A 27,744-nucleotide genomic window follows, 5' to 3' on the forward strand; every position below is an offset into this window, starting at 1 on the left:
TTAGTATGGGTGAATATAATTCTTGCTATTTAATAGTTATATGCCCAAACAGTTATAATTTTGATTGATGAATACTTTAGCTTCATTTATATTGCTGAGTAAATATTCACAGATAGCCATACGACATAGATACACCATGCTAAGATGGCGCTGTCAAACATGGGGACCGGAAGAGTCCGTTTTTTATTTCGGATACAGACTATTTTTGCCGCAAACCCGGAAGCTAGCTGGTCTTCGCCTGTACTCGCGTGTGGAGATTACGGAGTTTAAGGTATGAAAAGTTTAGATATTTTGCTCTCTAACTATACGTGGGAATACACAAAGTGGTGGTGAAGGGGTAACCCGTCTTTCTATTATTTATTCGTCCCGCCAGGACTCGAAAAGAAATTTAATGTTCATGGTGGCACGCGGCGGCTTGTGAGATTACAAGATACATGTGGAGTTGGAAATAACCGGTAGGGATACTCTCGACTTGTTTGATGTTGTATTGCCGATATACTTAAAGCAGCGAGAGCAGTCTGAAAAATATTTTTGTATGGATTTACTATTTAGGATTTGAATAACATTTACAAGCCGATTGGGGTATTTATTGAATCCTGGTTGAAGATATATTGTTATAGCTGACTTAGCTTCAAGTTACGCGACAACTTTACGCTTAAAACGATAAGGGAAGAGTGGAGTGAGATATTTATGGATCTATACTTATAGTGAGGTTTTCGATGTGGTGCACTAAACGTAACATAACGTGACGTCATTTATTGATTTAGATTTGGGATTCATTTACATCGTGAAATTTAAGGGAATTTTAAGGAAGAAAGATAAAGACATAATATGGAGAGACGCCTGCAATGAGGTATGAGTCATTGACGAAAATATTGTCACTAATGATCAAATGAAATGCATAGATGGACCTTTGCCTCATTGAATCCAGAATAATAAGAGACTTTATATTTTACTTGATTTGCCAGGAATACATTTGAGAAGCTTTGAGGTACTCGCGTCGAAAGACGTGGTTATATTTTTTCACATGGGTTATATAGATATAAATGCACTTGGGTTTTAGCCAGGGAACTTGATAATTTGGTCACAACTTCACTAGTGAACTGGATGTAAGGAATAAGGAGAACAATAATAGCTAATGCTATGCGTTTAACATGATCTTAACAAAATATATAAATAAGAGAAAAACTTCTACGTGTGGTTGCTTATGTAGAAATATGTTGCACATGTTGTAGGTTTGAATAGTCCTTTTGCATAAGGCTGTCACAAATGTGGGCTCTATGGTATTAATGTAATGTGCCAAAGAAACTTATTACAAATGCGCACTTTGTACTACTTCCAGCCCTGATGAAGCCGTAGGTTATCCCTACCATGGCGAAACGCGTTGGCATATGGGATTGGAGGAATTGATGACAATAAAAGAAGAACAAGAGCCCAACTGTTTATTAGTGATTTCGTGTTTTACAATTTGTAATTCAATTATAGACATGTCAGAAAGCAAGTTTGGGGCCCTGAGCAGGGCCCTCTTTGGTACACAGCCTCCGGTTGGAGGCCAACTTAGCACCTATGGTGCCCCCCTGCTGATCCCTGCACCTTGTGGAGTGCACCTTGATGGGGATGAACCTCACCTCCCATTTTACTATGGGAGCATGCATTACGGCCAGTTTATGGCCGTAATGCATGCTTCCATAGTGATATATAGGAATGCGACCGAACAGTTTTCGGTCGCATCCTGAAGAGGCGGTCGGTACTGCCGACCGGGTGTCAGTTAGTCCAATGACCAAATCAGTGTCGGGCGGAAGTGATTCTGCTCGACATCATAATAGGGTCCCTAGGTCTTACATTTTGACATTTCTTGCACTGGCCAAGTGTTCTGTTGTTTATTTCCATTGGCTGCAGCTTCTTGTTGAATTTTCTTAGCATGGTGAGCTTTAATAGTTATCAGCTGAGTGAGCTGAGTCTTACACCCCTTTACACGCTGTTGAAATGTTACCTTTGTGGTCTCATTAAGTAACCCTACTCATTTTAGAGACAATAATACTGTGCACACTGCACATGTTTATGACATTTGATATCTTCTACTGATAGTTTAAAAGCTTTGCCATTTTTTATATTCTAATATTCCGAAAAACGAGTATGTCCATCAAAATATGCCATCAATCAGGGATGTGTCTCTTCCAGCACAATACACAAAATGGAGATTATCCCAATATGTACAATGCCACACATCGCACCCCATTTATTGCTGTACTCCCTGATATCTTGAAACAAATCCAATAGGAATACATAGCAGGTTGGCATGCACTTTTTTTCCCCTTTTTTATTTATTTTAAAGGAGCAATGAGAACCTTACAACATATATAAAAAATTACCAGTAGGAATAATAATACCTTAGATTTACAAAGTGCCTCAATCCTCAAATGACATATAGTGCAGCACTCTCGATAAGGTCCGTGATAATCATATGTTGTATACCATCGTAAAGCATAAAATAATTGCACCAGTTCTTAAATAGCAATAAAGTGCTTAAGTTTCGGCTACGGCCTTGATATTCATATACAGAACAGAAAAAAACATACAAAACTATCAACAAGAGTGTTTAAGCTGACATTTCACATTCTTCTATGGGATAAAGGGAATATACTTTATTATTACTGCCGACTGAGGGAAGAGAGAGAGAGGGAGACATCACCTTCACACCCCCACATGAGTTCACATAATGACATACAGTTCAGTTAATATTAGCAGCAAAAGTGTTTCATATGACGATTGAAGTTTTCCACAGGATAAAGTCTATATATTCAGTTATTACCCAGATTCCCAGCTGAGGACACCTACGAACCTAGCGCCTACACTCTTCGTCAAGTTAGACAGTGGCTCTACGTTTTCTCATCTTCCGGCCTTTACAATCAAGCAAACTCTTCTTAATATTATACATCGATAAAAGCCGGGTCTGCCATTCTGCGAAAGTAGCATGGTTGTAATTTTGGGGTCTTCAGGGGTTGCTGCTGTGACTTCTGACATGCCCCTTGTAACCCCTGGCCTGTGCGACCCCTTGCATCAGCAGTAGCAAAATCAATAGCATGAACAGAAGCGGGCCATCCTTATGGACGGCGGTGGGATTTTCACACACCTCGTTTTTTGTAATTTTTTTATTATACTAATAGTTAATAATATTATCGTACTCGCTACTAGTTTAATAACAAATGGAGTACAAATGGCTGGAATATGACTGTAAAGTACCGATGCTGAAGCAGGAAGATGATTTTAAAGAATTTATTTAAATTCTTGAGCAGAGACACAGTGCATCTTAACAGGTGAAGTATTCTCATCAACTGTCTCCTCTGGAACATAGAACACAAGACATAGCACGCAGGCATGCCGTGTTCCATGCTCCAACAGGAAACAGCACGAGACTGCACGAGATAACCATGAAGCACAAAAAGAATAGGCAAAATGTAACACACTTCCCCTCCTACACAAACAAAAGGAAAAATTAAGACAGCAACCTCAACGGTAACTTTCTTTCCCTGACATTGCTCTTAACTCTGGATGCTACAGATTGTGGAGGAAGAGAAACATCAGATTGTGGAGGAAAAGGAACATCAGAATGTGGAGGAAAAGAAACATCATTTAAAACATCACAGGACCTCTGAAAAACAGAAGACTTATCATTATGTACATTATTACATTTTGCAACCCTTCTAACATTCCAGACTCTACCATCCTGGGTAATGACAGTATTCTTGCAAACCTTTACTATCTTGACAGGATGATAAAATTTGGAATAGCCTTTAACTAAGAAACCAGGTTTTCTGATTCTGACCCACTCCCCCACCACAAAATCAGGAACTCTGACCTTCATACCAGAGTCAAACCTCTTTTTCATAGCCAGTTGTTTAACCTCAACCCGTTTGGCAACCACCTTAACATCAGTGGTGTCATTGGTTCTATTGATTTTCTTTATCCACCATGGACAAATGTCAGATGAAGGTTCTCTCCCTTTCAACAATCTGAATGGACTCACACCGGTAACTGAATGTGGTGTAATACGATACATCCATAAACTCTTCCTAACACCCTCTAACCAAGGCTCAGTAGAACTGAGAGCCAAATGAACAGCTTCCTTAAGAACCCGGTTAAATCGTTCCACCTGACCATTTTCTCTTGGCTCATACAAAGAAGTAGTCAAGTGTTTGACATTACACATTTTAAAAAACAATTCCATTTCATGCGATGTAAGTTGTACCCCATTGTCAGTCACAATTTCCTCAGGATAACCTTCATGTGCAAAAATTTCCTTAAAGAAAGTGATAATTACTTGGGAAGAAGCATTAGCCACAAATTTGACTTCTGGCCACTTAGAATGATAGTCAATCATGACCAAAGCAAAACGAGCACTTGAAGGTAAATCTCTAAAAGGCCCAGAGATGTCAAATGCCACCTTTTGCCAAGGAAAATCCGGCCATGAAACAGGTTTGAGTGGAGCAGACGACCAAGGAGATCCAGAGTCTGCCATAAGTTCCAACTCTCTTCCCATCACCTTAACAACACATTTGGGCGAAGCAATCTTGTCAATCTCTGAAATATCAAAGTATTCTTGAATGGAAACTACAACACCAGACTCTGTACCACCAAAGGAATGATCATTAGCAGAATCATCACCTGTAACATAAGAAATCTTCCCCTTACCACCATTAGAAGAAATTGAAAGATCTTTCCCAGTATCAGGTTTGAATTTGACCACATTCCTACACATTTTAGAGAAATGACCAGAACGTCCACACTTGTTACACTCTTTGCCCACTGCTGGACAATGAGGAAATGAAGCTATGTGATCAGGACAACCACATCTATAACAATAAAATTGTTTTGACTTGGCATCTCCTTTCGCAGTAGCATATCCCTTTGACGTGCTGGAGTATCCCTTTGACGCGCTGGGGTTGACCACATTTACCTCTCCTGAACTAGTGGTTTTAGAGTCCTTGTCGAGAGCTTTGATCCACTTATCTGATTGTTCCAATGCTTTTGCCGTGCTAATCGCTACCTCCAAACTAGGATCTCCCAAAATCCATAGTTGTTCTTGAACTTTTTTGCTCTTTACATGAACTATGATTTGATCTCTGATCATTTCATCAGTCATAAGACCAAAATTACAATGTAGCGATAAAGCTCGCAAAGCAGTAAGAAATTCGTCGAAACTCTCACTTTCATCTTGGACTCTCGTATAGAACTTAGATCTATTAAGAGCAACACTAGTAGTAGGCTTAAACCTTCCCTCTATGCGTAGAATAGCCTCGTCATAAACATTGTAATCCCCACCAGACCTTACAGGAGGAAGTGTTCTATAAACCAGCTGTCCTTCAGAACCAAGAGAGTGTAAAAAAATATTCTTTTTCCTCTCCGCTGACATGCGTTCCCCATCGATAGCCTTCAAAAAAGTGAAAAACTCCTCTTTCCACCTTGACCAGGGAATAGGCGGCTCTCCTTTGTCTTGTAAGAATTTGGAGGGTGGATCAAACTGCATTTTTTTTAAATTTTTAAACGAAATGCTGGTATTAAACACAAAATATGCGACCCAAACCCAGGTCAACAGAAATACAGTAAATATAGTTGCTTTACTCGATTAGGTGCTAGTAACACAAACCCATCAGATAAATGTTAATGAAGAAAGTATGTATTATCTCTCACACGAGTAGGAACTGAGGTTAAATAGGCATGCTGTGTTAAAAAAATGTTGCTCAGAATGTACGAATACCAGAATGAGGATTATCCAGAACCTCCACTCTTCAAGCCAGTCGCAAAAGGTTAGTCGCAGCACAAACGCGTTATGCCAGATGCTCCGTTCTTCAAACAGTTGAAACAAACAGTCAAAGAAGGTACCGTAGACTTGTGTAGTATTTACTTACACAAGATGGCCGCCAGCGTGATGTCGTCACGCGTAGCCAATGACGTTATTGCTAGCACTTCACGTTCGGAGACGCGCACACGCATGCGTAGAAGATGGTGAAGCCGTTCGTTGGTAAAGACTTCGTGAAACAAGACGAAATTCAATAACTTTGCCGCTACTCGCCGTGGAAGTTTCGGGATTGCAGGCATCAATGATCCTTAACACCTGGAAGTTGCCGGTAGACCGAGAGAGACGTAGAGGTGAATTCGAAGAAATCCAACCGCACCTGTGTCTCAGTAAGTAGAAGCAGCTGGTGGATTCCTTGTAGATCGTCGCCAAATTTGTAAAGTACCGATGCTGAAGCAGGAAGATGATTTTAAAGAATTTATTTAAATTCTTGAGCAGAGACACAGTGCATCTTAACAGGTGAAGTATTCTCATCAACTGTCTCCTCTGGAACATAGAACACAAGACATAGCACGCAGGCATGCCGTGTTCCATGCTCCAACAGGAAACAGCACGAGACTGCACGAGATAACCATGAAGCACAAAAAGAATAGGCAAAATGTAACAATGACTTTCCCTGGCAGCTGAGGAAAGTAAAGCAAAGGCTTTTAAAAGTATGCATGTTGTTTGAGTGCTTACAATTTTGAGTGAATTTATGTAAGAGAGAGTGTGTGTGTGAATGTGTGTGCATGTGTAGGCAGAGTGTGTGTGTATGTGTGAATACACGTATAAGCATATGTACGTATGAGGGAAAGTGAAGCTCAAGGGGCATGTGACGTCACTTCGCTTCCATTGACATTTTGGTAAATTGACTTTCATGGAAAGTAGGAGAATCTATGCTCAGACAGGCGGACACAAATACAAATGTGGGCTACTGCCCTAGCCATAAATATGAAATATACATGCTCTCTCTCCCTCATCAAACCCTAACATAATCAGCTGCAGGGTAATTTCTATATGAACACAAAATACTGTGCTAATGAAAGCCCTTATTCCTTCAATGAACAAGTTTAGTCTTGGACATGTACAGAACATATGTAAGTCACCAGCTTGATCTTCTCCACGTCACTGACAATTGGCGTCAAGCTTTCCCCCACACTTCCTTAATTTTTCAGGAGCATCATATAAATTCAATATACATTTAAAATGTTGACTCCTAAGCCCAGCTGTCAGTAGCACTCTTTCCAAATCTCCAATGATTTCTGAGGTTCAGCCCCTCTACCCTCAGCCTTTTTCCCAGTTAGCATCCTAAGTTTCTAAGTCATCTGGCACAGTTTGCACTAATAGTATATAAATTAGACCAATCCTGGCTCAGCCTTCAATAGCATCTATAATTGGTATTTTATTATTCACGACTTGGTTCTTTTCCAATCTGCAGCTATTTAGAAAAGTACTCCCTAGTTAGGCCATATTTTTCTTGCAGCCCACTGAAATGATGTAACTGTTCATCACAGAAAAGGTACCCCAATTTGACAATCCTGATCTACTTCCATCTTTTACCAACATTTTCCCAGAATATAGAGAGACTGATAGGGGACCCCCATTTTGGAGTTTATTCATTGAATTTCAAGACGCCTATTCTCCTCTTCACTTGCCTCCATATCCTTTATGCCCTCTTCACAGTTTGAAACCTAAACTTCTTGTAATAACTATGTTCCATATTTCTGAGGAAACACCCCTTAGACTCAGAGTCCAAAGAGAGTTCGTCTATGGTTGGTGTTTCAGCGGGTCCAATAGTTTAAGTCCTTCCGGTGACATTTATTGAAGCATAAAACTGGGGGTTGTCCACCCACCCCTGCTCCTTGGAAGCATCATGCATTTAGAGGCTCTCCTAACTTCTTCAAACTGCCAAAATAAGCTGGAGCAAATACTTTTGAACCTAGAGAACCAGTGTTTTTAACCTCCAGAGGAATACTTCTGTAGGAATTAACTATTTTCGTCAGGCAGAGACTTATCAGAGTAACTCCTGCAGAAAGAAAAGCAGAATTGCCTGCAATAATATCTCAGGTTTACACCTCGATTGGAAGGGATACCTTAAGAACCTGACCCCTTAAACTTTATCTGAAACATATAGCTGAAATAGAGGATAACCTCAGAGAGACAGAGTAGAACAAAAAAGCCTGGACAGAGACAGGGAAGAACAGGGGCAATCTCCCGCTGGGCAATTTGACACCCAACATGACAGAGACTCCTGTGGATGTCATTTTATGAATATTATTTCTAAAATCCACGGGACAGAGGGCACAGCATACATTCAGGTAGACTGGGGGGTTGATCAAGCACTCCCACAGGAGTGACCATGCTTAATGTGGGTTAAGTGCAGCTAAGGAACAACAACCAACAGCCAGACAAGGAGTTGACTGTTACAATGTAAAATATGGGTTTAGTCCAAATAGCCTATTTTAGATAGAAGGTAGCTTGGCTGATTAATAAATACAACATGCCTCAGTAAAAAAGAGATCGACAGTCAGACCCGACTTGGGCAATAGCACTGCTAAACAGAGCAGCAGTAACTCCAATAGTTAGACAGAACCCCGAGGAGTTTCTCGTCATTTGTTGACTCAATGAATACATTCAGGTCCAGATTTAAGATGGGTATGTCAATACATCCGATCAGATTTTTATAATGTAAAGTGAAACAGAAGGAGGTATAGAAATATCCAGACAAATAATATCTTGGTATTATTTTGCAATGGATTATCATGATATAACATTAGCTGAGGAAGATTGGTCTCCCCATTTCGGTGTTGAAGCACTTAGGGGTGAAGAAGTCATTCATAACTAAGAGTTCTCTTTCTTAGTGGCCACAGCTCTCAGAAATGCATATGCCATGATGCAGACTCTAAACAAGACTTTATACAAATCATACAGGCTAGGACAAAGAAGGTACTCAACATAAAATTCCCTTAATAGATGAAACATTTTTCAAACAATATCTACTTAACTCAGAGGCTATGTGGGATATAAAAAAGATATGGATTGTACTTGAATAACAAAGGATAATAGGGCCTTATCATTCATAAATGAATTCCCCGAAGTTGCAGTCAGCCAAATTGGGTAATGCGCATGAATTAGTACTAGACATGGAAATCTCAACGGCCACACTCAATCTAATGTATGCAAAATGTATAGATTGCTGTTCTCTCGCATGGCCCATCTGAATGAATGGTTACTGAAGCCGAGGCATTACTTCAGAATCACAATATTTGACCACATTCTCATCTGGGTGCTCACAATCCACATGCTCAACTTTACCTATGGGGTAAAAGAATAGCTCAAAATGTATGGAGCTCTTACAAGAAAATTCAGAAGTGATTTCCTAAACTGATGAGACATATATCACAGGTGATCCAAATCATTGCATTGACAGGGTGGTTCGTATTGTGTTTGGGTTTCTAAATGCAATTCTTCCTATATGCCTATCATCCACTCAAGGAAGAGCTTTATAGTGTAAATTTCTAGAAATATGTGTCAATGCAGCCTCCACATACACTTTGTATTACACTCTGCAAACTACAAACCTTAAGAGGGTTCTTGAATTTAAACCATGAATATTAACCACACTTTGTATTAGCTATTTTCACGTTACCGTTTCAGAGGCAGAATGAATGGAAGAACACGCTAAAATACAGAGGTGATGGGAAATGCACATGCTAGAAGCTAAACTCTTCCTGACAAGAAATTTAATGGAGTAATATGGCTAGTTCACAACTTTAACAGATCAAGTTATACCTTTGTTATTCAAATGTTCCTTATTATAATGACCAGAACATACGAACATACGTATTGCAGTAAGTCACATTTGAACTCAGATACAGAAGCAACTAGGCAGTTGTACAGAAAACACTTGCAACAGTATAGGTGGCTATATTGTAAGAAAGGCATCTAGCACAGAAAAAAAAGATCCTTATCGTATGAATGATACCAGATTTGGAGGCTGCCACGAAGCCGAGCACGCCAAATCCCAACACTTTACTCCCTAGTTGAATGCAACAAGCTGCAACACAGACATCATCTGGGGTCGCATTACAGTAGGTGCCCCCGGGAGCGCACTCTGCGTTTGCGCCTGCCTTGCGTGCCCCGGGGCTCTCTGGTATTACAGAAGGGGGTGCAGATGCTTTTGCGTCCCCTTCAGTAATACCGATAGTGCTGGCGCATTTAAAGCACCAGCGCTACCTTCAAGGGGCATCACCTCATTTGTATAGGGGCGTACCCTATGCAAATGAGGAAATTCCTTTCCCTCTGCACCTGTACCAGATTACAGAAATGGACGCAGAGTCAAAGAAGCACTCAGGGGGCGCACTCACAGTGTGCCACCTTCTAGGTGGTGCACTGTGAGTGCGCCCCCTGAGAGCAGCCCTCTGGAAGAGTAAGAGGGTCCTATGGACCCTCCAGACATCCCCTTGCAGGCAGGTACAGTCATTGACTGCACCCCCCTACAGGGGTTCTCTAATCCCCTTTAAAAGTGCAGACGGGCTGCCGCCAAAGAACCGCTCCGTGTTTTCACATGCATGTGCTGCCCTGGGGACAGCGCAATCTCGCAGCTGCCCTAGGGGCAACGCATTCATGGTTATAGTGCATATTTTCATTGTTTGAGCCGGGCACACCATTTTAAAGGTGCACCCGACGCAAACAATGAAAATGAGCCTACACTATAATACTACGCCTGATGCATAATATCAATATGATACAGCTCTTAAGAAACATGTGTTTTTTCAGTACCACCAGGCAGTAAAAAAGACTCCATAAACATTACCTTTTACAGACTATAATACTGTCTTGTTCTCTGATTTGTCAACTTAGCTTGCCACAAGCACAATCTTCAAACATTCTACCACTCTTGCAGATGGGGGAGATTTTGGGGTTTGAACTCAAACCCCTTCCTACCTACATGAAGAATTTTAGGGATTTCATAGTAGAAATACAAGCAGTATAACTGGCCCTGCAGAAATCCATGTGATGGTACCACCTGTGACAGTGTAAAATTCAGTTTTATGTGTCCAAAGATTTTAATTAGTTTTAAGACACAGGTAACAAAATAGGTTCAAATATTTAAAGGTAAGACCCATAAACTTGAAGCAGCTATGAAAGGGAGTGAGCTTATTCCAAAATAACCTACCTTTGCTGCTATAGAGCACGTACATATGTTAGCATATACTTAACTGTTAGTTTCACAGCAGACTGATGTGAAAATGGTGGTAATCACAGATGTATTTATCTACCTAATGAGATCACAAACTAAGATTCAGCCAGAAATTCCCATAGCAAGAGAGGTGACATTGACAATGCGCAATCTAGGAAAAGCGTTTTCAGTAAAGTAAAGATATACTCTGGGATATGAGGGCAAAGCAACAGTTTCTATGTCTGGGGCTGGGCATCATTACATTCTTAAAATGAAAGACACAGGTAAGCTCAGAAGGTCAGCCAATGGACGGCTAGTTTCTGTGCATTCTAGAGAAACTGCAGCAATGACCTTCCACCAAAACAGATGTTTGGGGAAATTGATTCTATAACAAGCAATTACGTATGTATTACACTAGTAGACTTGAAAGTTAATGGAATCCACTATTGTACGGCTACTCCCACTAAATTTACGAAATCTTCCCACGTTGTCACAAAATGTTTGTGGTTCTCATGGACAACGTGTTTATATTTTGTAATTCAGACGATGTTCCATCTTTTTCAGCAAAAGATCTAGCTGAGGCTTTCTATATGCAGTTGGTGTGGAATTGCACTTCTCAAATCCATTCCAGCATCAAAGCAAAGGAATTTTGACAATGAATAGAACTTTCAACAAAACTGTATTCTCGTGCATGGTAAGTGTTGGTATAACCTGTGTTGTACTTTATAGGAAATACAGGGCCTTATTTATGAGGCCTTGCGACAGTTTTGCGCTTCTGATGCGTCACTTTTTGTGACGCATCGGTGGCGTTAAACATGCCTCCTGTTGCACCATGTTTACAAAGTGAAGCATCTAAGCCGATGCGTCACTTTGTAAACCCCTGCGCTATATTATACCTGCATCAGGTATAATGTATGCAGGGTGGGCATTCCCATGTAAGCAAGCCTTGTAGAAGTGATGCAGTGAAATCTGCGAGATTTCACTGCTCCACTTCTAGGGTGCAAATGCGTCAATATCTTGCGCCTGCCTCACAGCAGGCATAAGACTGGTGCAGGCCCTTTCACATGGGGCTTGCCCCATGTGAAAGGACACTTTGCTGGAGTGCGTCACTTTTGTGACACACTCCAGCAATGCGTCACTTTTGCGCCTACAGATACGTCAGAAATCTGTGAGTCCTTGCGACATGATGCGTCATACAGTTAATATGGCGCATCGATCATGTCGCAACGAGGGCACACTGAGAAGTGACGCATCACTGCTTTCACTCAGCGATGCGTCACTTCTCATAAATGACGCCCACAGTGTTCTCTTTATGACTTGCTGAGAAATGTACTCCAATCTAAGATTTGCATAAAATTATATTTTTCAGTCCTATGCATATTCCAGACCTCCTTAGTCATCGAGGACCACAAGAAAAGGTCATTTGTGATATTGTACAGCAAACATCAACTTGCAGGATACTCAGAATCTGGACCCTGATGCTGCTGAAGGTACTAGCTGGACTCCAAAGACAGAAAATCTTGCCTAGAAGACTATTCACGGGGAAAGACAATTTGACTTTGCTCTTCTGTTCATGAGTCAAAGGCACAAGAACTGTACAATTGCCACCATTACAAGCCATATTAAGCATCGGTTTTTTTCCGACAACGGAGGCAAGATGGCGGCCGCGTAGCTGCGGTCGGCAGCAGAAGATCACAATGAGGATGCTGTCCAAGTTTTAGTTCGGTGCACACAGGGGGGACAAGACAGTATGTAACGCGGTTCTACAAGAGGATTAAACCACCGCCAACAAAGGAATGATTCTTCTGCTTACCTGCAGCCGCTCCGAAAAACCATTTCTCCGGGCTCTGGCGTTGGTTGTTACGGCTCTCGCTTCCCGCTGCCGGCGTGCAGAGATTGCCTGTGGGCGGGGCGTCCGTGCGAAGCAGCGGAGTAGGGCGGAGATCCGCGTTGAGCTGAAGCTGAAGCTCAGGAGCAGAGCTAGAATCCAGCAACCTGGATCCGGGCCCTAGCAATCCCTGGAACTCCATGACAAGGAGAAGAGGCTGCCAGCTGAGATCAGTTGCAATGGCCCCAAAAATAATTAATACCAAGACGGTGGCCCCTAAGAAGAAAGGAGGGGGTGAGGGGGGAACGGTGACATTGGATGGAGCTGATGTACGGCCGAAACAACAATCGCCCTCACTGAGGAAACAGCAGCTGCAGCTGACCATTATGACACGTCAGGCCACCGCCTCGATTGCAGATTTGTTTTCAAAGGGTGGAAAGGAGAAAGGGGCAAAGGAGAATTCATCGCAGGCGTCTGCTGGGGCAACACAGGAAGGTGGGGTTCAATCTGCGTTACCCACCAGATCTGCTGGCATCGAAGAAGGGGCGGATGCTGGAACTGCTCAGCAAGTTCCGGATGAAACTATGGTCAAAGCCCCTCCAGCCAGTAGCGGGCAAGTGAATAATTCTACCCAGGTAACTGCAGCAGGAAGAACACCCAAGAGTCAAGAAACCCTGGTCAACAATGTAGGTGCTAGCCCTAAAGCAGCCCAATATTCCAGCAATGGCTCTCCCCACGGGGGAGAGGGTGAGCAGCCCAAGACGGGGGTTGCCCAGGGGGCTAGCAGCTATGACCCAGCTTTGAGCGAAGCAATCCCAGGTGTAATGGGGGGTCAGGTGGAAAAGGTCCCAAGTGAATGTTTCTTCTCAGTGTCTGAGAACGCAGAGTCGACAGACGAGGATGAACACAGCTCCTTTCTGGAAGGCAGCATGCAAGATACAGAAAGTGATCTGGAGCAGGAGCCCCCTTCCACAGCTGTCAGGCCTGCGGCAGGCCTGAAGGAGCAAGCACACTATGAGCTGAGCTGGGATCATTCATCAGCCATGCCATTGCAAGGGAGCCCTATCACGGAGGCATCTCAGATGTCGCTCCTGGAATTGATACATCAGGAAATTATTGCTCACCGGGAGGAGACTCGCCAAGACAGCAGGAAATCACAAGCTGCTATGAGGAAAATGCAGGGGGTCATGAGGAAGCTGTCTAAGGCGTGTACGACTCTGGGTGACAGGGTTTCGAACCTGGAGGAGAGGGTTGTCTCAACTGAGGCCGAGGCAGCAGCGGCAGTAACTAAAGTTGACGCCCATTGCTCACAGGTGGTAGATATCCAATGGAAGCTCGAGGACATGGAGAACAGACTGAGACGGAATAATCTCAGGGTCCTTGGGATCCCGGAGGGGGTTGAAGGCTCAGACATTAGAGCGTACATTATCAAGTTATTTGACCAAGCATTCCCAGAGCTATCTAGCTGGAACTGGTCCTGCGAAATTCAGAGGGTACATCGTACTCCCTTTAACTTACGGAAAAATGCAAGGGAAGGAGATAAGCCAAGGGCTATTCTAATCTTTTTTGGTAATTTCGTACTGAGGCAATTAATTGCAGAGAAGGCAAGACCGGATGCGAGGAGGTCTAGCGAGGGGGTTTCCTTCTTCGTTCGGCCAGATTTCTGCCATGCCACGGTAGAAAGGAGATGGAGACTTCGGCAGCTCATTAAACCCTTCCAGGAAAGGAAATTACAGGCTTACCTGATAAACCCCGCTCAGTTGAAGGTTATCAATGAGGGGAAGACCAATTATTTTGCTTCCGAGATAAAGGCGAAGGAGTATCTCGACTCTCTGGGCAATTAGGCTATCGCGGAACTGGCGAATTACCTGGTCATTATGTTTTGTTGGGGTATTTGGGTCTCAGTATCTTCCTTGTTACATATGTGGACTTTTCCCTAGCAAGGATGTTAGGTTATAGGTAATAGGTGACAGGTGTTTCTATGATTCCTCATGGTGATCACTGCTTCACATCATATGCACAGACAAGGTCTGTGCGCCTCGATTGAGGGGGTGTTGGGGAGGGTGTGGGAGGGGTCCGGGAGTTGGGGGGTTGGAGGGGGTGTGGGGGGAGTGGGGTCGGGTAATGCGGTGTGGGGGGAAAAAGGGGAAAAAAATGAGATAATCTGGTGCTGTATGGTTGTATGGTGTTGTATGGAGATTGGTAGGTACGAACCCGGCTGGCTCAGAGTTGCAATCGTGTTAGTAGGGATGATGATGATGACGATGTATGAATATTTTGAGACTAACAGGGCATACAGTGGCAAGGATAATCAGAAAATTAATTAATGTCGAACATTAGGATTTGTACAGTCAATGTAAGTGGATTGAATGATGGGAAGAAACGTCAAAAGCTGGATTATTTTGTTAATTACAATGGGATTGATGTACTGTGTCTGCAAGAGACCCACCTGCTGTGGGCCAGGCGGAACCTACTTTGCATTAGGGGTTTTGACCTGTTAGCCTGTACTTCACAGACATCTATAACCAGGGGGGTTGCAATTCTAGGCAGATCATCATTAGGGGGGTCGAAGCGGGTTAAAAGCGATAGTCTGGGTAGGTGAGTCATTGCAGAGATGACATTAGGATATACAATCTGTTCAATCTATGGGCCAAATTGTGATGATCCTGATGTTTTTTGACTTCCTGGAAGAAGAGTTAGCGGGCTGGTCAACCCCTATGATTGTTTGTGGCGATCTGAATATATCCACTGGCTGGCATAATGTCCCTAATTACATAGGACGGAAACCAAAGGTTTTTCGGGCTATGTCCTCCCTAATGAATTCACATGGGCTAAAGGATGTTTGGGGTGAAAAGGAGCCGCAGAACCCCGGGTATACGTATTTTTCACACCCGTTTCAAAAATATTCTAAATTAGACTATTTTTTTTATCTCGACATCAGAATTGAGCAGGGTCAGTATAAAGAAAGCTCCAAGAATAATCTCTGACCATAATCCGCTGATCTTATCTTGTAGAATAGATTTAGTAGCGAAAAGCCATACCAGTTGGACCTTTCAAAGAAGGCTACTATCAGACCAAAGATTTTTGGAACATATTAAACCGCTATAGTACATCCAGGAATAATGTCTGGGATACTTTTAAGGCGGCTCTTAGGGGGGAAACCATTAGCTGCTCAGCGAGATTAAGGAAGGCGGACAGGGGAGAGCTAGATAAGCTTATGGGAGATTTAACTAAGGCGGAGGAATTGCATATTAGGGACATTGGGAGCGGAGAGGATAGGAAGGAGAGCCAAAGAAGTTTGGCAATTATTAAAGCCGAACTCCAAAAACTGGTTACACAGAAGGCAGTGGGGGATTATCAGGCATCAAGAGCCAAGCGGTATGAGACAGGGGAGCAGGCAGGCAGGGCACTAGCACTCCGCATCAGACAGGATAGAACGAGGAATATCATATCGAGTATACAAGAGGATGGTAAGAATTACTCGGAGTCAGCAGATATCTTAAAGGTTTTTAAAAACTTCTACCAAAAACTGTACGATGAAGAGAGCCGTCAAGGACAACAAATGCCGGAGAATGGTAATAGTGGCCCAATGCTGGATGAACTATCCAGAGAAGAGTTAGATAGGGATATGACTGGAAGCGAGATTCAGGCCGCCCTACGGGAACTTGCTGCCGGTAAGGCAGCGGGTCCCGACGGAATCCCCCTGGAAGTCTACAAAAGCATCGAATCTGAGATAGCCCCTATCCTGTTGGATCTTTTTAACGGCATACTGAGCACTAGGGATATCCCAGATTCTTGGAAAGAGACCAATATAATTATCTTTCACAAGAAGGGCAAACCCAAAGAGAACCCAGGCTCTTACCGGCCTATTTCGCTCATTAATGCGGATACCAAACTTTATTCAAAAATCTGGGCCAAAAGGCTGGGGAGGGTCATCGGCGATCTTGTCTCTCCCTGGCAGCATGGGTTTGTGCCAGGGCGTGGCACGACGGACCATACTTGCCGAGCTATAGCACTGTTCGATGCCCATGCTGCCGGGGGGGAGAGATGGCCATGATCCTCCTCGATGCGGAGAAAGCGTTTGATCGCGTGGTCTGGGAGTATCTGTGGGGTATCCTCGCAGGTAGGGGATTCGGCCCCAAGGCTATGGGAGCCCTTACGGCCATGTATAAAGATCCGGTGGCCAGGGTGTTAGTAATGGGAGAGAGATCGGAGAAAATTGTAATCAAGAGAGGAACACGTCAGGGCTGCCCCTGCTCCCCGATCCTCTTCTCACTTTATATAGACCCCCTGATTCAAAGAATATTGGGCTGCCCTCAGATTAGCCCAGTGACGGTGAATGGGTATAAAAATAAACTGCTAGCATATGCTGATGATTTGGCGGTTCTCACTACTGATCCGCAGCAGGCGATGCCTATACTTGCAGAGCTGGCGAAGGACTTCGGCAGTAGGTCTGGGTATCTTCTAAATGAGGGGAAAACCCAGATTATCTGTACGAAGAACATTATTAAATCGGACAGCAGATATGTAGACACAGCGGTTTATTTAGGGGTAAGAATTAACGCTTCAATGGATAAGATTATTACAGAAAACTACTGCCCCCTTATGGGATCGATTGAAGCAGAATTAAAAAGGTTGGATGTATTACACCTCTCTCTGGTAGGGAGGGTAAACGTTCTCAAAATGTCAATATTCCCAAAGGTCCTTTATTTATTTCGGGCTATCCCATTACTGCTGGAGGAAAAAGTATTAAATAAGCTGGAATCAATATTCAACCGGTTTATCTGGCAATACGGGAAGACCAGGCGCTCCATGAACCTTATGTCGCTCCCGCATGAAAGGGGGGGCATGGCTCTACCAAATATTCGTTTATACCATTTATCCTGCCTACTGGCTCAAATGTCAATACTTTTTCATTCAATCCCTAGCCCGGAAGGGGCCCAGGGAAAGAGTCAGGATCCCCCTTCTATTTTTGAGCTTTTATTGGGGAAGAAGGCTGTTGGGCTACTTTTAAGTGAGGTGGACCGGAGATATTATAAGAAGGCCCGGTTAAAGATTCTGGGTGGGGTTTGGGGGACTTGGAAAGCCATCCAAAAGTTGCTGGGAATCCCTAAGATTAATGCGCATCCCCTCCTCTGGAATTCTAATCTGTTCCCTCACTTGGGTATGGATAGGAACTGCCTGTTTTGGAAAGAACAGGGAATTAGAAACATAGGGGACATTATGGAGGGGGGGGGAGGTCCTCAGGTTTGAAACGATCCAGCATAAGTTTGGGATTCCGTCTAATCATTGGTTTCTGTACGGACAGTTAGTCCAAACGCTGATGGCATTTAGACCAAGGATTTCCGTAACAAGTTGCTTCCCGCTAATTGAATATTTAGGGAATGGGGGTAAAAAAATCAAATTTGTTTATAACCATCTATTGGTAGGTTTGCAGGACGATTTGGAGAAAACTGAATCTACAATTGCAGGGAAATTAGGTGATCCCGATGTGGATGTAGATCTAGCACTCGCATTAAATAAGAGACTATTTCGATCCTCTAATCTACGGGCTCAGCACTACAAAACGGTGTTTAATCTGTATTTTACTCCGGCAAAGTTGTATGTCTGGGGCTTGGTGGAGAATGATAATTGTCCTAGATGTGAAAATGGTCCTGCGGATCTAATCCACATGTTTTACCAGTGTGATAAGCTTGCTATGATATTAAGGGAAATTTCAAATTTTCTGGAGGGGCTGCTAGAATGTAGGATTGTTTTATCCCCTACCCTGATGTTGCTAGGCGTTGATAGGAAATCGGAGTTGGGCAGTGCTGCCGAAGCCTTGGTTTTTATATCTACGGCTGTGCTGCGCATTCTTATTTCAGCAGGCTGGAAAGATTCCTCCCCTCCTACCTTTCAAATGTGGATTACAAGGCTGCTTGGTATGCATAATATAGAATCATGTCTATATGAGTTAAAAGGTAAAAAATTAAGGGAATTAGGTAGGAACATCTGGGCACCACTTGCAATTTGGAGGAGCTCGAACGTCTAATTTTTGCATTATATATTTCTTGATCAAGTACGGTTTAGAACCAGCTCGGTTCGCATTATCTGTTTCTATTATGGTTTGTCATTTATAACGTGTTTTTCTTCTTGGTTTAAAAGGAATATTTATATAATGAATTTGTATATATTTTTGTATGACACCAGTAAATCTCAAATAAAAAAAAAAAAAGAGCATAAAAAAAAACAAAAAAAAAAAAACAAGCCACATTAAGCATCACCAGGTACAATCAACATTGTAAGGAGTTATGGTATGGCTGCTCCTCTTCAGTAGACCACCAGCACAGCAATTACTTTATTTGATTCCTTAATGTGGCATTCCTCTCAATTAACTATCACTGCCCTAGAGAGGATTTCTCATGTGACATTAATGGCAGCTGACAGTTTTGGTACTGATTATTTCGCTTCTCCAATGAGGTTCTGCTATCCTCTGCTTCCCTAGTGCGAAATCCTGCTCCTGTAACTTCAGCTCTGTGGTGTACCTCTTCATATCAAAGTGTCAAGGAAGCATCGCTGCTTGAGGCCTGTGTAGAAATTCTTGACAAGTATTTCCACCTCTTTGGGTATTTCTTTACATTGCAATTTCGGGATTTTCTTTCTTCTTACATGGATTTCAATGTGGAACTCCTACAACATTTTCAATCTCACATGTCTGAAAGAATGCATTGTCTTTTAAAACTAGTGGTGGGAATTGCTCCTATAGTTTACATTCTCTTTACAGACTCTTGCATCGAATATATGAATACAATGGTAATAAAATAAGAATAGTCATATACAATTAGTGCAAACTGAAAGGACTGCACTCTTTTGCACTGTATTGAAGGGAATTTGAACAATTCAGAGGTGATTAAAAAAGGCATGTAGGACTATGTAAGAGAGTACAATTTTTGAAGCTAGAACAAGATGTCCCTGTACATTTTCCATCAATGCTGATCAGTCATGTTGTAGTTGAAGATCCTGCCATTTTGTTACCAGAATTCTTCAGAATAGTTTCTCTCCTCTCATATATTTCCAAAGGGAAATGAGACATTTTTCTTTTCCCTTTTCTCTGAAGAAATATATAAATGTGCAAACTTTCCCCAACACTTAGGGCCTTATTTATGAGGCCCTTACTCTGCCATTGCGCCACTTTTAGTGACGCTGCAGCAGCATAAAAAATGTGCTGCAGTGCACCATATTTACAAAGTGACGCATCTAGGCAGTTGCTTCACTTTATAAAACCCTGTGCTACATTATACCTGAGTCAGGTATAATGTATAAAGGTTGGGCATTCCGTTGCAGCAAAGCCCCGTAGAAGTGACGCAGCGAAATCCATGAGTTTTCACTGCGCCACTTCTAGGGTGTCACTACGTCAAATCCTTACGCCGGCTTGAAGCAGGCGTAAGGAGTGATGCAGGCCTTTTCACATGGGGCTTCTCCCATATGAAAAGACACATTGCTGGAGTTGCGTCTGTTTTCAGACACACTCCAGCAATGCGCCAATTTTGCACCTACAGATACATCAGGAATACTGACGTATCTGGAAATACTTGGGACATGGAGCACCATACAGTAAATATGGCGCATCTATGGTGTTGCAATGTTAGTGCTAGGAAAAGTGTTGCATCGCTGTTTTTCCGCAGTGATGTGACACTTTCCATAAATGAGGCCCTTAGTGCTCAAGCATGTTCTGGTTTCTTTATGATACATCTCACTTGATTATTGATCACTCACCTGCACTGACATATATAGGGGGAGTAATAACATTTAACTTAGACTTACATGTTGACTTACCTGCACTTTCATTATTGTTTCTAACATTCATCTTCATAAAACCTAAGGGCCTCATTTGCGAGGCCTTTTGTACAACTGGAATGTCACTTTTTGTGATGTTCAGTGGCACATGAGCCTGCTCCATATTTACGAGGCAGCACTAAACTTTTTTTGGCTTACTGTTGCCTCTTGAATATCGTTCCCTTTAACGCAGTTTTCAGTTTTCCCTTTAACGCAGTTTTCTATGTTAAAGGGTCGTGCAATGGGTGCTTCTGGCAGCATTCCCAGAAAAAATCCATGGCTTTTTGACACTGCCCCAGAAATACGAGAAATCGTAACTCTAAGGCAGCGGCAAAAACGTATGCCTCCCCAGGGGAGGCGTAAGTGATGCACAAAAAGGAGCAACATCTTTATTTCTCCTCGTTTTTCCTTTTTCTATGTGGTGTACTCCTGCCCTTTTTTTTGCTGTAGGGCAGCGCAGCAGGAAGGCCTGCAGCGCTGCCCCATGGCAAAACCACATAAATGAGGCCCTAAATGGTCATCATAAATGGCAATAATTATCACCATTAATGCCTTATGAACTGTGATCGCTGCAACATGAAATGACTACATACTGATGAATTCATATTGTAAAAATAATCTGTTGGTTTATGTTGGTTTGAATTGATTGCATACATGGTATCGGAATGCTACATTTACTTTATTGTCATTACTTATATTCAGCAATATTTTATGATGTCCTGTTACTGAGCCCAATCACATGCTCAGTCTGGCACAGTGACAAAAGATTTCCCTTTGGTAAAATGTAGGGAAAAGTAAAATCATTTATGAAACTTGAAAAATTAGTAATTTTTATGTTAGATATTAACTTACGTTTTTTGAATATATAATAATTTTAAAGGTATTTCAAAATAAAAAAGTTCCTGCATTATTAACTTATTGTAACTATGAAATGTAATTTTGAATACATTAAATTAAATTCAAATACTTATTCTGAAGTTTAAATTGCAAATAATTGTAAAAAATGTTTTTAAAATGCCCTCTTAAAGTAAAAAAATATAGATTTTTTCTATACAGTAATTATTAATAAAAGAGATGTATAGAACTAATTAAAAGTGATTCAGTTATATTTTAATAAAAATGTATGTTACATAATACTATTTTAAATATTTGAATTGAATTTAACATTATTTGCTGTTAGTATATTTAAGTATCTGCCGCCATTATTTTCTTTGGTAGGGTATTACACTACCAATGGTTGGCTAGTGTGATTTTTGACTTATTCCTGATATCAGCTGTTTTGGGTCCTTTTTGGCTGTAGTAAGTTTAAAAGTGCAGTTTGTAAATAGAAATGGGCCTACACATTTGTGAGTGGTTGCATGTCCCTCCCTAAACCCCATCTTATCCCTCTCTAAAACCATCCCTAATTCCCAGATAGACCTATCAGTCCTAGAGTGATCATCCCTCACATGCTTTGCCTAATTGCCTCCAATTTTCACAGAAATTCGTTTTTGTTGAGCTTAGGACTCTGTGCACTTTACCGCTGTTAACTCGTGCTAAAGTACTTGTGATCACACCCCTAAACATGGTTTAATTGGCATATACCTAATTGGCTTATTTAATTTACTTATATGTCCCCTGTAGAGTGGAATACCCTATACCCAGGGACTGTAAATGAAATGCTGCAGTGGGCCTGCAGCACGTATTTTGTCCTGCACTTAAGTAGCACTCTAGAATATGTTCCAGGCCTGCCATTGCAGCCTGAATGCAGTGTTATACTGCATGTCAACTTAGCATTTAAATGCCCTTGCCAAACCTCAAACTCCCCCTTTATTACATATACTTTAACATTAAGGTTGGCCTTAGGTAGCCCAGAGGGAAGGGTGCTGTGCAATTAAAAGGTTGGACATGTGCTTTTAAATTTTAAATTTCCTGGTAGTGAAAAACATTACTGTGAGGCCCTCTCATAGGATAACATTTGATGAACTGTAATTCCTATCTGGAGCAGGTAGATTTGTCATGTTTGGTACATATACAATTGTAATGATAAACCCTTTTTAATGGCAACGTCAGATTATTTTATTACAGTTTTGGAAAAGCCCCTTTTAAAAAGATGGCATGGTCCTGCCCTCAGTCCTTTATGCCTGTAGCCTGTCTTGGGTCACATGACAGAGTGTAGCTGACAGTTGGACTTTGTAAATTCCTTCCAGTCATATAATAGGGGGTTAGTTGTGCCTCAATTAACCATCTGCTGGCAGGATGTGGGGGCAGAACTGAGCACAGCCCTACTTACACCTGGATAGCCTGTCCTTTGCCTTAACACAAAGGGCCTAACGATCCTGTATTGTCACTGCAGCCAGTTTGGAGACAGGGCAGGGAAATCAGGAAATTGTATGCCCTTGTAAGAACCTTTCCAGAAGCTTCTCCCACCGTTGTTGAAATGAAATTGCTTCTGCTTTTGCATTATTCTATGTAACTTAGCATTTGCGGCACCATTTTGTGTTAAGACGCCATTGTGAATCAAGATCGAAACTAATCCTTTGCTATTTCTTGGCAAAGGCTTCTGCTGAGTTTCACTTTTCCAAGGTTGGGTTGTGCTTCACTAATGAATAGACTGTTCTTATTAGCGCATACCTTTCTTACTAGATATAGGCCTTCTCCCACTGAGATGGACCCACCTGCAGTGACCTTGGACTCCGAAACTTTGTAAGGCATGAGCACTGAGATTGTTTTTTCTCTCGTTTGCATTGCTTTACAGCACCGGCCTGGGAAATTCCACAGTGGGTGTGTTCTAGCCCAGTTATGAAATGTACTAAATGCATCTCTATGCTTGTTGATTCCTCTGCAGCCCTCCTAGGGGACTGGGCAGATTGGGCTCTGCTCTAAGTGTACTTTGAATAAACAACTATTGGTTTGTATTCTCTACTGTCTGGCCAACTCTTCATTTGTATGGAAAGCTGAGAGGTGGTCATTAGCGACCCAAGTGACCCGAATCAGGCCACTTCCTTCAGTTGGTGCCCGAACAGAGACTCCTTCGGGTGAGTGACACATCTCCCTGGGGAGGTCGAGGCTATCGTCGGGTCGGACTGATGGATCAGGGATCCCTGTAAGAAGAGGATTGATTGCTCGCGGCTGCCCCTTCTTTCCTGCTGGACAGTGCCTCGCCCAGCGGTCATCCTGACTGGAGCCCTAAACGGCGAAACCCTTGAATCTGACCGTTTGGTCTGAAGAATCGGCAGTGGAGAATTAGTTTGACCTGCAAATACCAGGTGTGTTTGCTTTGGTTCTGTGTGGATATGGCACCATTTTGGTTTGCATTTGGTATGGTCTGAGGACCGTCTATGGGGCAAAAACATTTGCAATTCCTTTGCCAGGCATAAATAGTGAACTTGTTTTCTTCTGAGGATGCTTGGTATCAGTAAGCTGTTTTCTTTGTGCTGTCGCTGTTGTTCTGCAGATGCTCAATTAGAAGAGGCTCAGCCGGTGCCTCTACAAGGCACTCCTAACTTTGATATGTATATGAAGCATGGTCTTGGCTCTATTATGTTTAGCACGTTGTGGCACAAATATGCAAGGGACAATGCCGAGTTGCAGTGACCATTGATGGACACATTTAATGAACAAAAAATTGGGTTCTTACAGGAACAGTTATTTAAGAGGCGTGTAGCCAGTTTATGTTTGATTCTCTTAGAACATGGCAGAAAGAAGCTATACAGAGACAATTGAAGGTGGAAAAGGATGCACGAAAGGGGAGAATGCAGACATTGACTGAGAAAGTTGTAGCATATGATAAAGAAAAGCAAGAACAGGGAGTTCAATGTGAAGATAGGAGGTTTCGATTGCATGTTAATAAATCGTATTTGGCTCAAGAGGAAAATTATACTTTTGTGGAAGACTTGTTAGACACCCGACTCCCGTCCCCATATACCCCGCAAAGGATATATCCCACTGCCCCTGTGCCTTCACAGCTGCCTGTTACAGTTGTTCCCACTGTCCCTGTGTCTACTGCTGTAGTTTCAACGGCTGCGGCTTCGGCTCCTCCTCCTCCTTCTTTGCCTTTGCCGTCTGTGGCAACAGTGACCATTAGCATTTCAAGTACACCTGTTGTTTTGGCACCATTATCTCCAGCTCTCGCTCCCCCGGCACACCCGCCTGTGACTATCCTACCCAGTGCTTTTGTTGCTTCTCCGTCTTTAATGGTTCATCTTCCAGCATTATTGGGTGCTGAGACACCAACATGTGGACTTGAGGATCGAGTTTTGGAAAAATTTAAGGAGCCTATGGGCCCTTTTGTAAGATCTGCGGTGGAGGATGAGGAGAAGCAGGTAGTAGCTAATCAGGCTGCGCAGTGGGGTCATAATTCCATTTATAGTGTGGAGGATGTTTGGGGCGTGATGAAAGATTATGAGCCCTTTGTACAGCCGCATACTCTTAATCATATATCCTCTACGTTGATTGGCCTCTGGCAGGAGCATTTTGGGAACGACGCGCAATTAATTTTATTTGACATTAGAGATCACGTGTACACCAGTGGTTTGGACCCAGGCCAAGGTTTTGGGAACATTAACACATTGGTTGCTTATAGAGGCAGGTTGCATGATAAGAGTCCTACCACGGTATGTCAGTTTCCGATGAGAGAGGTTCATCCTATATATCACCCAGACATACCAGAGTTAACGGACCAGAGTGGTAATGTTACTTGCGCGGCCCATTTTCAAGAACAATGGGTTTATACTCCATGGACAAGAAGTGAGGTTTTATCTCTTTAGACTCATTTGCCTGATCCTAGGAAAAACCCTACTGCTTATTATAAGCAACTAACTGAAGCTGCCTCCTCGACGGTAATGACTCTTGCTGATATTGAAATGTTTTTTGGTCTTCTTGTTCCGGTTGATATCTGGAGGCAGGTTCATACTCAGGATCATTCAGCGGAGATGTGTGGTACATGGGATCAAATTAATGCATGGAGTCAGGAAAGAAAGCCAGGTGAACAGCGTCGAGCAGAGATACTTGCTTTGGCAGGCCGCATTATCACACATATGCATTCTCTTATCCCATCTAGGAAAGTCGATTGGGACAAGTTAACGGTTTGTCACCAAAAGAAAGATGAGAGTGTTTGATGTTTTCACTCGGTTCGAGGATATATTCTTGGATTACTTTGGGCACGACCTGCCTATTGAGGGAGGTGTTAGGTTGTTTGTCAACAGGTTTGTTTCTAATTTACTTCTCAAAATTGCGACTTGTTTACAGGCTTCTGAACTACTTGGCCCACCTCTTCCCCTTCTGTTATTTTGAATATGGCTCAATAAAATGAAAATCAGGATAATGAGGAGAAATAGAGGACAGAGAAAAAGCATTAGGATTTAAAGACAAAGGTGTTGTTGCAACAGGCATTTAGAGGGAATGGTAGAGGATGTGGTGGTCCTGCCCGGCAGCTTCCATGCACAAGTAGGCAGCCAAATACTACACCTCTGGGGCCGAATCAGTGTGCTTATTGTAAGGAGGAGGGTAATTGGCGTAGCGAGTTTCCGTGCTTTTGCAGAAGGAGGCGGTCCCTAGAGGATGAGGTTCTCATGAACGGGGTCATGGAGCTAGTGAGACTAAAAGGGTTCAGAACTCTTTAGCATCACTGGGTCATTCTGATAATAATTACATTGATGACCCCCGTGATGGGCAGTACTACCATGATGACTATGATGCGTATGAAGTGACAGGAATGTCTTATAGCTATGACATCCAGGGACAGAGGGGGGGACCAGTTCCGATACCTGTAGACCAGCGTGGTCCTTACGTAACAGCAGAACTGCAAGGTTCAACTAACAAATTCTTGGTGGATACAGGTGCCCCAAAAAGTTCTGTTTCTTGAAATATGGTCTCTGGGCTGGCTCTGTCTGGCCATACTAATGTTTCGGTAGGTTTTTTATGTATACCGGTTGTGAGCCCAATTTCAAGACCCCTTGCATTGACTGTTGGTTCTTTTACTGTGTTTTCTCCATTTTTGTTAACATCTTATTGTGGTGAGAATTTGATGGGTTTGAATTTGTTGAAGACATTGCATGCTACTATTTATTGTTCCCGAATGGTGTTTACAATACATGACGATGGACCCCAATATGTGTACTACCCAGTGTATGTCTCACCCTCTTCCCGTTGAATTTGCTGAGTTACCACCCACTTTGTGTGCGACAGGTGATACAGATGTAGGACTGCTGCACATTCCGCCAGTTTCATTACAAGTGAAAGACAATGCTGTTTTACCTCTGTGACATGGTGGACCCGCTACCCGAGTCCACTAACGAATGGTGGTTGGCCATACCTCCATCTCTCCCTCTTGTTTCCTCTCAGCAGGGTGACTGGCCAACTTCCGACCCTTTATTACCTCCCGCAGAAACTGAAGAAGAACACGGCTCCTTTAACTGGGGATTCCACTGGGAGGACGGTTCACCCCCATCCGACGTCACAGAGGTCCCACCACCAATAAGAACGGAGGAATTCTGGAACAGCGTGCGTGTCACCACCGGAGAGGAGGAAGCCGAGTTAGGAGCCGGAACGTAGGTGATCTGCGCGGAGAAGCCCGGAGAAGACGGAGGGAAGCGAGAGAGCAGTTCCACTGTAGCCGAGGAGAAGCCAGGAGGCCAACATCCCCACGTGCTGCTGAACCACGCTCCTGGAGGAGCGTGGCTGACACAGGTACGGGACAGGTTCTCAAGGTGGGTTGGGAGGGGAGGTCACCCTACTGCCGAAACCTGATTCCTACTCCTCCTATTTTTAATAACAATCCTCACATCACCTTCCCCGTTGCACTGAGCACCATAACATCGTATTGTATAGTTCACCAGAGTGCCTCACAACACGAGTGAGTGGTGCCTTCTTCACCCCCGAAGTGAGTGTGGCTTAAAGACTGAGCGTCCTCCTGATACCCTTTTGTTTTGTTTTTGTTTTTGTTGGCCGCATCTCCCCTCCTCCTTTGACTGGAATCGGAAGGACAACGGAGAGTAGACCCCAGAAGAGAAAGAGTGAAGCTGGAACCTACTTGGTTGAATCAAATCCCTCTAACCACGACAAATACCGCCCAAACTGTCTCAGGAAGAGTAACAACTCGAC

At 42.9% G+C, this 27,744-nt stretch overlaps 1 long non-coding RNA gene across 2 annotated transcripts; it reads left to right on the forward strand.

The window, feature by feature from the left end:
• The first annotated feature begins 222 nt into the window (after positions 1 to 222).
• On the forward strand, positions 223 to 27,744 carry LOC146867525 (uncharacterized). 2 transcript variants are annotated; one of them, XR_014966106.1, is made up of 6 exons: positions 223 to 271; positions 374 to 455; positions 768 to 853; positions 11,583 to 11,712; positions 26,986 to 27,330; positions 27,625 to 27,744. It is a non-coding gene; the product is annotated as an uncharacterized LOC146867525 (long non-coding RNA). The 2 variants fall into 2 exon arrangements; XR_014966105.1 differs by lacking the exon at positions 11,583 to 11,712.

This window comes from Triturus cristatus, chromosome 1_2 (assembly GCF_964204655.1).
Source record: "Triturus cristatus chromosome 1_2, aTriCri1.1, whole genome shotgun sequence".
Lineage (NCBI taxonomy): Eukaryota > Metazoa > Chordata > Amphibia > Caudata > Salamandridae > Triturus > Triturus cristatus.